Source organism: Nicotiana tabacum, chromosome 9, assembly GCF_000715075.1.
Source record: "Nicotiana tabacum cultivar K326 chromosome 9, ASM71507v2, whole genome shotgun sequence".
Classification (NCBI taxonomy): Eukaryota; Viridiplantae; Streptophyta; class Magnoliopsida; order Solanales; family Solanaceae; genus Nicotiana; species Nicotiana tabacum.
The window spans coordinates 9,496,720-9,510,064 of NC_134088.1; the positions used below are offsets into that span (position 1 = coordinate 9,496,720).

General features: G+C 37.8%; 1 long non-coding RNA gene across 13 annotated transcripts; it reads left to right on the plus strand.

Moving 5' to 3' along the window:
• Positions 1–1,514: 1,514 nt before the first annotated feature.
• On the plus strand, positions 1,515–12,783 carry LOC107767123 (uncharacterized). Of its 13 annotated transcripts, none has more exons than XR_001643842.2 (4): positions 1,515–10,629; positions 11,234–11,300; positions 11,971–12,165; positions 12,253–12,375. It is a non-coding gene; the product is annotated as an uncharacterized LOC107767123 (long non-coding RNA). The 13 variants fall into 13 exon arrangements; XR_001643844.2 differs by having other exon boundaries at positions 11,234–11,287; XR_001643841.2 differs by lacking the exon at positions 11,971–12,165 and having other exon boundaries at positions 12,253–12,783.
• The last annotated feature ends 562 nt before the right edge of the window (positions 12,784–13,345 follow it).

The following is a 13,345-nucleotide window of genomic DNA, read 5'->3' on the forward strand; positions in this document are numbered from 1 at the left end:
GATTAAATTTCCTATTTTATGTCCATCATCTTTACTTTTTATGACTATAAAAGGCCATGTAATTGCAATGGAAAAATACACCAAAGTGAAAGAAGAAAACACTTCTCCCTTCTTTCTACCTCTTCTTATTTACATTTTACTGCATTACTTTTATTTTATAATACGATACAATTTTTTCCTTTTTGAAAATTCACTTCTAGAATTATAATTTTGATAGATTTTATTTTATGATAATCGTGGTATCGGGGTCAGCTTGCATTCATCTCGCTTAATTTGTATTAACTAACTTTGTCCACCAAAATTTAAACAAAAAATAAATCACTTAGCATTTTTTTTAATCTCTGCTAAGATTTAAACATAAAATTTCATGATTTTCAAGGTATTTCATTGATCATTAGCCACACAGTTATGTCATCTTGATAAATTTGAATACTTGTTTTCTCCTTTAACCTCTATTCTTTCCCATATTAGCTTGAATATATTAATTTAACCGTTTCAATACTCTAGTACTTCATACAAATAAGAATTTTACAAGTATGTATTCCTAAAAACTAGGGGTGTACACAGGAAACCGAAAAACCACATCAACCCAATAATTCGAGTTAAACCGAGAAAAAAAAATCCGACTATGATTTGGTTTGATTTGGTTTAGTGTTAGAAAAAAAATCCGACCATAATTGGTTTGATTTGGTTTGGTTTTAACTAAAAAAAGCCAAACCGAAACCAAACCAACCCGACATTACATGTATACAAGTTTTAAAATATTTTATACATAAAAATAAGTATTGTAATGTAATTTATAAATATTTTTTTAACCTTTTTCATAATTCTCTCTTTTAATGTATTATTTCAAACTTTAATTTAGAACTTTTGAATGGTCAAATATGATTTATAGCTCATACAACTTAGTGACTCAAATAAATTCCAAAGCAAAATCAAATCAATAAAAATGTTAACAAAAAAAATTTAATTCAATACTAGGAATGACAATAGTATTGGATATTTTTTTTTTAGTTTTTCATTACTTTAGATAGTGAAAATACATAACTTACTTTTAATATTATTTAGTACTTACTACTTATTAGTCGTACTTATTTTAACATGATTTAGTAATTTTACATTATATTTATTTTTATTGTGGCTTATTAATTAGCAATATTTATTTTATGTGATTTGTTGACTATTTTAGTATAATCATGACTCATTTCACATTATTTTTATTATTTTATTGGGTACCATCTTATATAGTTTTATCCTACTAGGACCTAAGAAATATTAGCGCACAAAATATAAATTTTATGCTATAAAGATTTTGTCGAAAAAACCCCCGAAAACCCCGAAAAAATCGAGATTGAAAAACTCGACTTTTGTTGGTTTGGTTGGTTTATAGATTTAACAATCCGAGACAATTGATTTGGTTTGATTATTGAAAAACTCGAACCAACCCGATCCATATACCCTGCTAAAACTCTATATCCATTGACCAATATGCCCTTGATTCCACGTCCCCCAAAAGTTTTGCCCTATTTATGCTGACGCTTCAACCAGAAAATAGCTTTGAGCATAGCCTTAGAAATGAAGAAGAATGAGGCAACAGAGAGATTGGGATTTTCTATGAAAAGGGTGGTTGCCCCTCTCTGTTATACCTGTGATTTCTCCATTAAAAATCAACAGCCCTTTCAATTAAACCAAAAAAACAAACAAAAAAAATCATCCAAACACACCCCTAATATATATTCCTTTTCCTCCTCTGCTTTGTGCTGCTGCTACTGAATACTGATGTTGTAACGGGGCTGTGATGATTGCTTTTTCCATTTCTGGCTATGTTCAATTCATGGCATTGAGAAAATATCCGACCCGTATCTTGGCGGGGCAACCCGGTATGGCTCTTGTATAGCTAACTGGTGTTTGCAGCCATGGCGGCGTCGCCTTCTCTTTTGCTTTGACAAAAAATACAGCAAATCTGAGCCCTCACGAACAGGTCCGTGTAATAGCCTGTTTGGCTAAAATCAGCTTATTAGATTGAAGAAACTAACCCTTATTTTTTGAGACCTCACAAGTCTGCAATTATGAAAAGGGTAAAGGTTAGCCCAGAAGAATTTAAAGAAATGAGGCAAAAATAGAGAGTTTGGGATTTTCTTTGTTAGGGTGGTTGCCCCTCTCTGTTTCACCATTGATTTTCCTCCATTATTAAAAAAAAAAGAGAAAAAAAGTACCAACAGCCCTTTTTATGTCTTTATGACAAAAGCAGAAGCAACAGAAATGATTTAAGTTATATATGCTAGCATTTCTGTTCGAGCCTTGACTTAACTGGTAAAGTTAGATGCCATGTGATCAAGAGTTTACGGTTCGAGATCTTGCAGAAATAGTGTAAGGCTACGTAGGATAGACCCTTGTGGTCCGGCCCTTTCCGGACCCGCGCATAGCGCTAGCTTACTGCACCGGGTGCCCTTTAGTAGTTGTTGTTGTATACTAACATTTCTGTTTTTCCTATGTGTGCTATTTTACCGTGTTGATGGAAGGTACATAAAGAGGCAGTGATGATGATGTTTCTATATCCCGGCTAACCGATTTGGGCATTGAGATGAGCCGACCCGTATCTTGGTGTGGCAACCCGGTATGGCCTGTGATTGAGAGTTTTGAATCTTCTCTCACACATGCAACCGGTGTTTCGCAGCCATGGCGTTGTTGGTTTCTCTTTTGCCTTATCATAACACACATCTGAACCCCATTTGCTTGAAAGTACAAAAAATAGAATCTTTTCCATGATTCGATGTTGGGATATGTCGAACCTGTGGCCTTCTGCCACAACTATTAGATTGCAAACCCAGGAACTCAAAATGGGTTGTAGAAATAAAGTTCAAATCCTGAATCTGCTCTATTTTCATCTTTTAAGATTCGGAAAAATAGAACATGCTCTACCCCTTCCTTCGATTGCTTTCATTTTTGGCCTGATCAGGCTTCATCTTCTTATTGGGATAGCCATTTAGCTTGGTTTCTTGGGACTAGCCTTGAATACTAGCCATTTTATCATCGCATCAAGAGGGCTCCAACCCTCTATAATCGAGTGATGGTGGAATGACCAATCCAGTTGGATATGCATTTATCTGTCTGTACACTAACACCCTGTTTGGATGGTTGTTCTCATTGTATTGTATTGTTACCTTGAAAAGCTACACAAAAAAATTATGGAGAAGAAATTAAAATGAGGTGATAAAAAAGACCTCAATGGTCCCTTAAGTTCAAGGGAAGGTCTATAACGGGGCTGTGGTGATTGATTTTTTCCCGAGCTTCATGGAATCAGGAGTTGATAGGCCGTATCTTGGCGCGGCAGCCCGATAATGGGATTTGTAGCAATGGCGGTGCATGAGATGGAGTACAGATCTGAGCCTCAAAATCTTTGTTATTATCATCTCTACTTTGCCAGAAGGAAGAATGAGGCAAACAGGGGTAAGAGGGAGTTCTAGGAGGGTGGTTGCCCCCTCTGTTTTGTCCTATGATTTCTTCTTTAATAAAACCAACAGCCCTCTTTCCTCAAAGAAAACCAAGAAAGCATACATCTGGCGCCTTTGCGATAGGCATTACTGGATTCTTAGTATGAGCTTAGTCCAAAACTTCCACACTTACATGAAATGAATGAAAGAGTCAACATTCTGAAAGAGGCAGTTATTGTACTTGTTTATTTGTGCTATAAATCATTAGGGCATAGAGACAATTTGACCCTTTTCTTGGCTTGGCATGGGCTGTGATTTGAGGCTACTCTTTCACATGCAATCGATTGTTTGCAGCCATGGTGTAGCTGGCTTCTCTTTGTCTTACCAAAACACACATCTGAGCCCCATTTGCTTTTCAGAAAATAAACAGAGTCTTTTCCATGATCCAATGTTGGGGTATGTCAAACCGACAATTTTCTGCTACAAGTTGCAAAGCATCTTGCAGTCCTAATGTATCACCATCTTGTTTCAGTATCAGTTGAGCATAGCCTAGAAATATAGAAGAATGAGGCATCAGAGAGACTGGGATTTTCTGTAAAGGGTGGTTGCCCCTCTCCACTATGCCCATGATTTTTCCATTTATAACCAAAAACAACAGCCCTTTCAAATAAACAAGAAAAAAGAAAAAAATGAAATCCTTAATCTAAACACACACTATTATGTTGCTCTTCCTCTTCCTCTTCCTCTTCTTTTTGTGCTGCTGCTACTGATGTTGTAAAGGCGCTATGAAGATTGCTTTACTTTCTGGGCTATGTTCAGTCATGGCATTGAGAAGATACCTGACCCGTATCTTGGCAATGCGACCCAGTATGTCTGTCGTATAGCAAGCTGGTCTGCAGCCATGGCGACATCGCCTTCTCTATTACTTTGATCAAAACAGTAAATCTGAGCCCTCAATGGCCAAACAGAGAGAGTCATAGAATGAGACATCAGTGAGAAATATGATTTATTTATTTATTCATTCGTTCAGTTTTGCTGGTAAGCTCATGATTTCTTGCTGGAAGCAATTAACAGTGCTTAGTTCTTTCTGTAAATCTAGCTTCGAGAGATGCATGTTGTTGTTGATCTGCTGTTGTTGTTGCTGTTTCTGTTGCTGCTACCATTCTTTTGTTCTCGCTGCTATGTGGCTGCATTAACACCCAAACAACGAGGATCATACTAAAGATAAAGGTAAAAGTGAACATTTTGAGGCAGTGATGATATGACTCTTGCCAATGGCGTTATTGATTTGCATTGAGATGTCCTTAAACTCGTATCTTGGCAGGGCAATCTGGAGGAGATTGCAGCCATGGCAGTTTTGAGAAACTCAATGCCTGATCATAGTGAGACATGAGCCTCATATGAAAATAGCAAAGATCTCATTAGTTTAAGTCTGAGGCTGTTGTGAAAGCAGAGGGCTGTGGGGAGTTTCAATTAGTGGTTTTGCCCCTTTCTGTCATTCTCTGATGCTGATGATCACTCGAGTGAAAATATTTTCCGATTCCAAAACCAGCCTTTTGGTAAAAATACATATAACCTCTCTATTTTCCTTTCTTGTCACTCCTGTTTCATTTTATGTGATGCAATGATGCAATGAAGATTTTGTTCTTCTGTGAAAGATGAATCAAGACATATATTTCTATTGGGCTGGGAAAAAACTGTAACTTGGCATGGCAGCTCAGATGAGTCTGTGAGATATTGGAAAATGTTCCATTTCTTTGGTGCTTCTTCCGTGTCTCTTAAGGCTAACTGATGCTTGCAGCCATGGTGGTTTTACCAAAGCATTTTTGGTTTTTGTCCGAGGAAAGGCGAATCTGAGCATTTTTACTTTTGAGTGTTTTCGCTCTTCTCCTTGGTTTTACCCCATTAATCTGAGCTGACCCCGGAAGCTTTCACTAATGACTCACTCCTAATTCCTAAAGAAAGAAAGCGAAATATGTACAAGAATTTTTGGTTTTCGCTCTTCTCCTTGGTTTTGCCTCATTAATCTGAGGTTACCCGAAAGCTTTCACTAATGACTCACTCCTAATTCCTAATGAAAGAAAGATAGTATATACAAGAAATGATTTATATTTACAGCTGTCAGGGTAGTAGAAAGAACTGTTATGGAGATGTAACAAAACAAAAGCTCAGGAGAACGAGAATGAGGCTTCAGAGAGTTTAGGATTTTCTGTTGAAAGGGTGGTTGCCTCTCTTTGTATTAGCCCATGATTTCTCCATTACTGTAACAATCCCAACAACCCTGTAAAAATTTCATGGAATGGCCAGTTTTCACCTTGCTATTTAAGGTATATCCAGTTTTTTCAAAGTATTTAACTTGTAGCCAGTGTTGGTTAGTATGATTGACTGCTTGAAAGAGGCGATGATGATTTTTTGTCAATATTCTATTCCCTTCTGAGCTTATCAATTGGGCATTTGAGATGATTTTGACGCGTATCTTGGCAGGGCTTGCCCCCAGATTTCTGGTGGTTTTTTGCAGCCATGGCGCCGTCGGATCTCCTTTTGCTTGACTTATAACACAGATCTGAGCCTCAAAACCATAATCAGATCTACCCGGTTGGACCAAAGCAGGGGTGATTTGCACAAATAGGAATCTGAGGTCACTATTTATATTTTGTTGCGCAAGTTTTTTGCAAATCTCATTAGTTTAGTTTAAGTCTGAGGCTGCGGTGAAAGCAGAGAGCTGTGGGGGTTTTCAATGGGTGGTTTTGCCCCTCTGTCATTCTGCGCTGCCAATGATCGCTCCAATGAAAAACTTTTACAACTACGAAACCACCTTTTTGGTGAAAATACATATGACCTTGCTAGTTTCCTTTTCTTGTTACTCTCTCGGTTTTATTTTATGTGCGATGAGGCTATGAAGATTTTGTTTTTCTGTGGAATATGAATTAGATATCTTTCTATTACAACAACAACAATATACCCAGTGAAATCCCACAAGTGGAGACTGGGAAGGGTAGTGTGTGTGCAGACCTTAACCCTACTCTTGTGAAGATAGAGATGTTGTTTCCGATAGAGTTGTAAAAATTAGAATTTGAGATTATCCGGACCGTATCTTGGCGGAGCATGCCCCCAGATTTCTGTTGGTTTATGCAGCCATGGCGTCTTTGGATCTCTTTTTGCATCTGTCGAGTTGAAGTGTCTCAATGACAATTCATGACAAGTTTGAGGGGCTATCTATGTATTCTGCCTATCTGAAATAACAATAAGTATACAATACAAGATGTTATTAGTCTATTTGGTTTAGAGACAAAGAATGAGGGTTGCAGAGAGTAGAGGGAAGCTCAAAGGCAGTTGCTCCTCTCTACAATACCTGTGATTTCATTTTTGCCAAAAAAGGCCCTAATGCGGTAAACTGTATCCAAACGACCCCTCTACTCTATCTCCAAATCCTCACTCCCAAAAAGCGAATCAATAATAATAATATTAATTGTAGCAAAAATATGAGTCTGTGATGATATTTTTTCTTCTGTCTCTGAACAAATCGATTAGGGAAGAGAACAATTGGACCCGTATCTTGGCGGGGCGACCGGGACGGTGACGACTTGCAACCGGTATTTGCAGCCATGGTGGTGTCTCCAATCTCTTGCCCTAGCTTTAATATTACAGATCTGAGCCTCAATTGGAAGGTTATTTTCTTAAGTGCAAACTTACAGGCTCTTTTCCGTTGAATGTTGAAATTCTCAGGTGAAAAATCCATGAGAATTTCCCCTAAATATGCAAAAAGATTAGCCCAGAAAGAAATGAGGCAAAACAGAGAGTATTGGGATTTTCATTTGAAGGGTGGTTGCCCCTCTCTGTTCCGCCGTTGATTTTCCTCCATTTAAAAAGACAACAGCCCTTGTTTATGACAAAAGAAGAAGCAGACAATGTTTGGACATAAGAATTTTAAAATTCCTGAAAAAAGTAACTTTTTTCCAGTGAAATCTGTGTTTACTTTTGTGTGTGTGTGTGTGTTTATGTTGCTGATGGAAGTTACATAAGAGGCAGTGATGATGATGTTTCTTGTATCTGGGCTAACTTATTTGGGTATAGAGATGAATGGACCCGTATCTTGGCGTGCCAACCCGGTGTGGCCTGTGATTGAGATTTCTGTCTCACTTGCAACTGGTGTTTTGCAGCCATGGCATAGCTGGCTTCTCTTTGCCTTGTCATAACATATCCGAGCCTCATTTGCAAGAAAAGAAAAAAAGATAATCTTTTCTATGATTTGGATTAACAGGAAAATAGGAACGGGAGTCTTGGAGTAACATATCTGTGCCCCATTTGCAAGAAAAGAAAAAAAAGATAATCTTTTCTTTGATTTGGATTAACAGGAAATAGGAAGGAGAGTCTTGGAGTAACTTGTAAGTTCTCCTCGTGTGACCTATCGGTCACGAGTTCGAGCTGTGAAAGCTTTCATAGCTATTGATGCTTGCATTAGGGTATCTGTCTACATCATACTCCTTGAGTGTGGCGACTCCCTGGACCCTCGTGAACGTGGGTTGTCTTGTGCACCAGGCTGCCCTTGGATTAACAGGAAAATAACAAAAAAACTCATTTGTTAGTTCGAGGCTGCGGTCAAGGCAGAGAGCTGTAGGAAGTTTCATTGGGTGGTTTTGCCCCTCGGTAATTGTCCGCCGCCGATGATCGCTCAAATGCCTGTTTTTAAAACCACCCTTTTGGTGAAAATACTTATTACTCCCTCCCTTCCAATTTATGTGATGCAATGAGGCTATGAAGGAATAGGAGCCTTGGCGTGGCCGGTAAAGTTGCTGGCATGTGACCAGGAGATCACGGGTTCAAACCGTTTAAAAAATGCAGGGTAAGACTGCGTACAATAGACCCTTGTGGTCTGGTCCATCACCGGACCGGCGGACCCCGCGCATAGTGGGAGCTTAGTGCACCGATCTACCCTGAATGAGGCTATGAAGATTTTATTCTTCTGTGGAAGATGAATCGGACTTACAAATCTATTGAGCTGGGAAAAATTTGTAATCTTGGCATGGCAGCTCAGATGGGTCTTTGAGATATTGCAGAAGAATCCATTTTTGTGTGTTTTTTTCCCTTTCTCATAAGACTAACTGATGCTTGCAGCCATGACGGTCTTTGTTCCAATCTTTTTGGGTTTGTGTCTGGGAAAAGGAGAAGAATGAGGCAACAGAGAGATTGGGATTTTCTGTAAAAGGATGGTTGCTTCTCTCTGTTATTCCCTACGATTTCTCCATTGTAAATCAACAGTCCTTTGAATTAAACCCAAAAGAAAAAAAATTCATCATCCAATCAGACCCTTATTATATTGCTCTTCCTCTTCCTCTTTCTCCTCTCTGTGTTGCTGCTACTGAATACTGATGTATATATAGGGGCTGTGATTTTTGCTTTTCGTTTCTGGGCTATGTTCAATTCATGGCATTGAGAAAATATCCGACCCGTATCTTGGCAGGGCGACCCAGTACGGCTTTTGTCTAGCAAACTGGTGTCTGCAGCTATGGCAGTGTCGCCTTCTCATTTGCTTTGACCAAAAATACAGCAAACCTGAGCCCTCAGGAAAAGGCCCATGTAATAGCCTGTTTGGCCTTGCTTCCAAAATCAGCTTTAAGAAACTAACCCTTAATTTTTGAGACCTCACAAGTATGCAATTATGAGAAGGGAAAAGGTTAGCCCAGAAGAATTAAAGAAATGAGGCAAAAACAGAGAGTTTGGGGTTTTCTTTGAAAGGGTGGTTGCCCCTCTCTGTTTCGCCATTGATTTTTCCTCCATTATTTTTTTTTTTTAAAAAAAGAACCAACAGCCCTTGTTTATGTCTTTATGACAAAAGCAGAAGCAGCAGAAATGATTTAATTATATATACTGACATCTCTGTTTGGAAACAGCCTCTTTGCCCTACAAGGTAGAGTAAGGCTGTGTACTCGCTGTCCTCCCCAGACCCACTCGTGAGATTATACTGGTTTATTGTTGTTGTTGTTGTTGTTGCATACTGACATCTCTGTCTTTTCTCTGTGTTCTTTTACGGTATTGATGGAAGGTCATAAAGTGGCAGTGATAATGTCTCGGCTAACCGATTTGGGCATTGAGATGAGCCAACCCGTATCTTGGCGTGGCAACCCGGGATGGCCTGCCTGGAGAGTTTTGAATCTTCTCACACATGCAACTGTTGTTTTGCAGCAATGGGATTGTTGGTTTCTCTTTTGCCTTATCATAACACACATCTGAGTCGCATTTGCTTGAAAGTACCAAAACAGAATCTTTTCCATGATTCATTGTTTGGATATATCGAACCTGCGAGCTTCTGCCACAACTAAAAATTAGAATTTGAGATTATCCGGACCGTATCTTGGCAGGGCATGCCCCCAGATTTCTGGTGGTTTATGCAGCCATGTTGTCATCGGATCTCTTTTTGCATCTGTCTAGTTGAAGTGTCTCAATGACAATTCATGACAAGTTTAAGGGGCTATCTATGTATTCTGCCTATCTGAAATAATAATACAATACAATGGTAACAACCATCCAAACAAGCTGTTATTAGTCTATTTGGTTTAGAGACAAGTTATGCCAGTCGTGGTGAGTATGATCGACGGCTTGAAAGTGGCGATGATGATTTTGTGATTATTTCATTCCATTCTGAGCTTATTAATCAGGCATTTGAGATTATCTGACCCGTACTTTGGCAGGGCATTCTTCAGGTTTCCCTTGGTGGTATTTGCAGCCATGGCGGCGTCGGACTCTTTTTGCCTGAGTTATAACACAGATCTGATCTTCAAAAAGGAAACACGAAAATGGTGGTAATCTCATTAGTTGAAGTCTGAGGCTGTGGTGAAAGCAGAGAGCTGTGGGGAGTTTCTATGGGTGGTTTTGCCCGTCTTTTTCTGCTGCAGATCTCTCAAATGAAAAATTTCCAATTGCAAAACCACCCTTTTGGTGAAATTTCAGTTGACCTCCCTCTTTTCCTTTTCTAGTAACTCCCTCCGCTTCATTTTATGTGCAATGAGGCTATGAAGATCTTGTTCTTCTTTGGAAGATGAATCCGATATATCTTTCTAATGAGCTGAAAAAATCTGTATCACGGCGTGGCAGCTCAGATGGGTCTTTGAGATATTTGAAACAATTCCATCTTTTTGGCTTTTCTTCTATCTCTCTCAAGAGTAACTGATGCTTGCAGCTAGATGTGAACTCTAAGGTCTATATTTGAGTTACTATATTTTTCTAAAGATGAACTATTTGATACCTTATTCTATTTTGTCCTTTTTTAACTCTTTGTAATGAATTTCTATGTTGCTTCATCGATATGAGTGCGAAAAATGTTTTCTTTTGACGAGAATTCTAGGAATGCAAATGATAACGTCTATTTTTGAATTTCTTTGTTGATAAATATGTTCCTTTTTGATACTTAGTCCTAGTTTTCCCTGTTTTTTAACTTTGTAATGAATGCGAATGTGAATGCTCTGAGATGGGTGTGTCTTAATGTTTTTCTCTTTGTCTAGAATCATAGGCATCATTGCTAAAGATATACTTTCCGATACTTTAACCTTATTTTCTCTGTTTTTGAACTCTCCATAAAGAATCACAATGTTGCCTCTTTGATATGGTTAATTTGTTTCCTTCTGTCTAGAAATTTGGGCCTGTCAATACTGACGTCTATGTTTGAGTTAACTTTGTTGCTGAGATTTTTTATTGGATTTAACCTTGTTGAATTCCATAATTTCGTCATCATTGCCTGTACTTTGAACTGTAATATACTGAACTTTGAAAATAATGTAATACTACTGAATCAATTTATGCAGGAACTCTGCAGTTGCTGCTCTCAGAATACAAGTCAAAAGCTAAATTTTGCATCTGTTAGTAACTTTTGTAAGCCACTATTTTATTTTTTTTGAGATCGTATACCACTTGTTTCCTTTTATGGGTTATGACATTAAGCAAACTTGAATTTTGTACAAGAATATGGAGAAAGATTGAAAGGGGTGTCGCATTCCCGACTTGCATTTCTATTAAAAGACAATGTTTTTCATTTTTCACTGTTGGCCTATGACGAGTTCGAGTTGTTACTGGAGGAGGGGTAAAGATGTAAGCTATCATGAGGCTCTAACATACACATACAAATATAATCTATCTGTCAACTATTCAACTAAAATAGCAATATAATGGGGAAATGTGATTTATTGTTTGTGTACATGGGTTCATTGCAGAAGTTCACATGCACTTTGTGATTGACCAAGAGGGAAGTCGTAAACATTGCTCTTTTCCTTCAATTAATTTTGTTTATTCTGTGCATAAGAATATCCTAAATGATGAGTAATTCAAGTAAGCTATGGATTAACATCCAAATGAAGCTTTTTGTCATAGTGACTGATGGATTAGATTCTTTTTTAGCTTTTTGTTAACACGACTACTTGTCTAAAAAAAATTGTTTTCCTAGGTGTATTTTCTGCTTTATTTAATCAGGTTCTTGATGCTGCTTCGTGTTATCCTCGGGTTTCTTTTTTCTTGATGAATTGTCTCATAGTTTGTTATGTTGTAGATAACAAGAGATATAATGCTTATCAAAAGAAAAGAAAACAAGAGATCTTACATGAACATCGAAGGGCGTGGCCTAGTTATAAATAAAGTGGGTATAAACCTTAGAGACTAGGGTAAACCCCAGCTGAAACAGAAAAAATGACGCCAAATGATTTCTTCTTATATTTTTAAGCCTTGGTGGATTAGAGTTTCCCAGGTACTATTGGTGAGAAATACCTGTCTTTTCTAAGCTATTTGTTGCTGATAGTTTATGCTCAGTCTAACATGCTTCTTCTGTAATTAGGTTGTTTTCCCCTTTTTTAACCGTCTATGTGATTGGGTTCAAGCTTTCCCCAGCCCCTTCTCATCAATGGACTCCTGATGTATACGAAGGAGTGCGGTTCGTTCGAGAAATTCCTACCTCTCTATCTATCTCTGAGATGTTTGAAAACTCCATGGACATGCAGAAGAGCTTTTACAAATAATATCTCGTGGATTTATTGGTGTTGCACTTTTTTTCTTGGCGGGAACCCAATTTTTTGCTTGTTTTCAAGATTGCTAAGAGAGTTGCAATTTTCTTCACACTTTTCCATACCTTATGGCAGTCTGGTACATAAGACATCCCATGTTCACGCAAGGTCTGGGTAAGGGTTGCACCCCAAGAAGTGGCTATAGATATTGCTCATATTTATATTATTTTCTTGAAGGGGCAAGAAATTTCTCGGTTGTTTTTATAAATATGCTTTGGTCTAGTGTAAGAGCACGATCTACCATGTGAGGTTAGGCACACTTCATAATTCTGCCTCAATGATAGTAATATTTTTAAATATTTGAATCGAAGTGTGAAACTGGGGCAATTGGTTTTGTGGTCCATTACAAACTTGCATTTAGTTTTATGATCCCATTTTTTTTATTTTTTTTTATTTTATATATGGGAGATTTTCTTTTACACATGGGAGATCTATCTTTTATAAGTAGGAGATGTAAAAAAGAACAACAACAACGACTCAGTATAATCCCACAAGTGGGGTCTGGGGAGGGTAATATGTACGCAGACCTTACCCCTACCCCGAAGGATAGAGAGGCTGTTTCCAGGAGACCCTCGGGAGATGTAAAAAAAGACATTTTTTTTAAATTCAACATTGTAAAAGCATTTTCTAATTTATTGTTCTGCTTTCCCGAGTTCTAAAATATTTTCGGGAAACATTTTCCATAATACAAAATAGTAGTCTGTATTGGTGCGTAGCTAATTGAGGAAACATTTCCATAATGTATTGTTTGCTTTCTAAATTTACTGGTTTTGTAATGCATAGCTTCCCATATATCTACAATTATATCTTCTATTCATAGAATATAAATTCGATTATTAATAAGGTGGTATAAGACAATCACTACAC